General features: G+C 38.2%; 1 long non-coding RNA gene across 1 annotated transcript in view; it reads right to left on the reverse strand.

The window, feature by feature from the left end:
• The window catches only part of LOC116672873 (uncharacterized), a 71,333-nt gene that overhangs the window by 5,443 nt on the left and 62,292 nt on the right, over nt 1-3,598 (reverse strand). The gene's annotated exons all lie outside the window — the stretch shown is intronic.

Below are 3,598 nucleotides of genomic sequence, written 5' to 3' on the forward strand. Positions count from 1 at the left end.
CACACACACACACACACACACACACACACACACACACACAGGCACTAATTGCTAATTGTGCTCCTTGTTTATTTGTTGTGTCTGAGAGAAAAGTATGTAAAATAGGCCCAGGGGAGGAAAATGTAGCCAGTGGGGCTAAACTAACAACTTTCAACCCTTCCGAACTCTGTCTCACCCTCCTGACAGCTGTCTCACCCCCCTTACCCCTGTCTCACCCTTCTTTCTTTTTCTTACCCTTCTAACTGCTCTTTCAACCCCTGTATATCCTCCTAACTGTCGTCCCACCACATGTAGCCTATACCTTAACCTTCCAAACGGTCTCCCATTCATAATACCCTCCAATCTGTCACAACCTCACACACCCCCTGCACGTCGACTGTAGCTCCTATATCACCCTCAACCAGACTGCAGTGTGTTTAAAAAGTGCGAGTGTTTCATGTGTGTAACACATTTTAGTACTGAACAGAAGGGTTCAGCTGGGTGTTTTTCATGATATGTTTTGGACTGAAGCTGCTAAAAGCTGATATATTATGCTATATCTTTAATATTGACCTTTATCATACCAAACAAATAACTCAATTCTACAAACTGGAACACGCTGTTCACTTCTGAAAGCAAATTTTAGCCACAGGAGTGTAAAACCACTCCACTTTTTTCTACACATTACCACAGTATCTTGCTAAAAACACAAATGCAAGTTGCAGTCCGCATACATATTTCCAGAAAAACAACCGCCGATCTAGACATTTTGAGTTGCATTTATCTCAGTGACCATCAAGATACGGGTGGGGTGATCGGCTCAATATTGAAACCTATATGGATGCTACTGTTAAAGCTAATTCGAATGCTAAGTCCTTTATGGTTACGTTAATATTAATACAAAAGTCACTATGCTAATGTGCTAAAGCTTATTCTAACAATAGTACCCCTTAAACAGTGTGATTCCGGAAGTAACAGTTCATTTTCTCCATAAGAGTTTTGATTATCAGCCATTATGCCATCCGAGGTAGACTGGCCACAGGCTGTCAAACAGAAGGTTATGCTCTTGAAGAAGCCACAAGTCCGTATGAAATCCACCTTGTTTTAGAAAAAAAAACACGTTTTATTCACAATCTCATGGAGAAATACTACACTACCCATACTCCTAAGTGTTACAGAGACGTCTCTGATGGGTGGAACTCAGTGTTGCCATGGAAATTTTTGCAGCAAATGCAAACCCGAAAACGGCTAGAGCGAGCTGCTACTATGATCGTCTGTATGCAATCTTGTAGCTTTGCCGTTTTTTTTGGCCATTTTCAAAAAGTTCTTTTGCACCGAATCAAATGTTTCATGGTCGCACTTTATCTCGGAGCTGGTTGGCTTTGCTCCAGGCTTAAAAGTCTTTATTTAAACATTTATTGAAACATCAATGGAAATATTAAATGAGTAAAGTTTAAAAAGTGGGTGGTCACTGTTAAGCTCTATTAAAATTAAAACTATAGTAACTACAATACCAATACGTTAACATTAATTCTTATTCTAATGTTATCGTATTTTATTCTAATTCTAACCGTAATATTTCTATTAATTTTAAGACTAATATAAAGAGTAATAATCAAGGCCACAGGGAATCTTCAGATGGAGAATCCTGCCAAATCTTTGGTATAATTTAAATTGAAGTAAAACTCAGAATGTTAGCACATCTCCACCCCAAGCAGAAAAACAGTTACAGCTAAATTCTGCAGATTTTTATTCCGGATCACCGCTGAAAAACTGCAAATTCTGTTTGCGTCTGCTAGGAATAGCCTACATATGGTGTTTTTGTAGTCAGATAGCACTGCATCAAATTCAGGTTCTTCTTCTTTATTGACAAACACTGTAGTTTTGATCAATTCTGCAGCAGAAGGAATCAGTCACACCGCGTCTTTCACATCATCACATAATATCAGAAGTGGGCGACTGACTGAACCAGATCTGTTTTCAAAGCGTTGGTCTCAGGCTGAGTAATGCAGTGAGTAAGTGCAAAGACAGTGGAAACAGACCATGTTCAACTCTAACCACTGGCTCCAGTGGAGTCCGGGTCTAATGATGCTCGCTTCCCCCTTATTTGTGTGTGTGTGTATGTGTGTATGTGCGTGTGTGTGTGTGTGTGTGTCTACTGTGTTTTCCCATCAGTGTTTATGCCATAATTGAAGCCTGGCCCTTATGAGAGCCATTATACAGTCTCTACAAAGGAATTAGAAGATATTTATGTGTGTGTGTATTCAAAGACACTTACTAATTGTTGACTGGTTTTAAGAATGAGGCATGTCTCATCATAATAAAATGAGTTGGTGTGTGAGACAGAGTGTGTGGATGAGGGTCAGTAACAGTTTGACAAGAGAAAGGTTAAAAGTCTAATTGATTTCAACAGGAGCTGCTGTTTGAAAACAAATGGTGCCGATATGTTTCCTACACATTTTGTCCTTTGTTAAAGTTACGATCTCGAAGTTCTGCGCTTCGTTCTCTTTGGCGACGCCTGCGGCGATAAGCAGTGATTGCGAGTGTGTGTTTTAGTTTTCCTGTGCAGAGACTGGAAAAATCAGTACGCCGCTTCACACACAAGTGAGTTGAAGAGCGAGTCTGTTGCGTTTGCTCACTGAAAACTTTTAATGTCAATTTACTGCTAAAAACTCACAATATCTTACTGTTCGAATGTTATAAAGGATCATACTGTAAAAGGCAATGCATTCTGGGAGAAAATAATAATATTACAGCACTATCTGCAAATTTTGCAGATTACAGGTATTTACTGTTAATACCAATGCATAAAGGAAAAGGCAGAAATTACACTGCAGCGAATATAATTGTAAATTCAAATAATACAATAAGAAACTATCTATGAGGTCATGTATTTACAGTAAAATAGCTTAACATTTTAAACCAGTATGCTTACTGTAAATAAACAGTAGTTTATTTGCGAAATTTACTATAAATTTACGGTGAAAGGTTTTACAGTGCTCCGCTACTGGGTCACTTTGTTTGTGAATTTTTTTCTGTCAAAGTCTTTTTATCGCGTCATTGTGTTACCTCTTTTGCCGATAGATAATGACTTGAGGAAGTTCTTCCTTGCCACTGTTGCACCAAATGCATGCTCTTGGGGGAGTTGTAATATAGATGAAATTATCAGAATTATAATTATAAAATTATAGAGTGTGGTCTAGATCGAATCTAAAGTGTCCTGAGATAACTTCTGTTAAGATTTGACAATAAACTTAACTTAACAGACCTTTTATTTAAATTAAAATCTTTAGTATGATGACTTTATGAAGAGTGTCTAAATCAGCATTTACGTCAAGTGACACCAAAACTCTCCAGTCAAACCTTTATTGCTAAAATTCTTTTCAAGATAACAGCTTAACGTTTCTGGCCAATATCTCATAATTATTCCTTTGCACAGTTTATAATTTATTTATTTAATGTTTATTGATCCCCACAATTTTTACAGTCAGTTTTTTTCTTTTAAATCACTACACATCGGCCTGAAATACACACACACACGCTATTCAGGCCCAAATGGAGAGATGTCAGAGTGTGTGTGTGTGTGTGGGGGGGAGGGGGGGGGGACAGGCATCTCTCC

The sequence above is a fragment of the Etheostoma spectabile genome, chromosome 23 (assembly GCF_008692095.1).
Source record: "Etheostoma spectabile isolate EspeVRDwgs_2016 chromosome 23, UIUC_Espe_1.0, whole genome shotgun sequence".
Taxonomy (NCBI): Eukaryota; Metazoa; Chordata; class Actinopteri; order Perciformes; family Percidae; genus Etheostoma; species Etheostoma spectabile.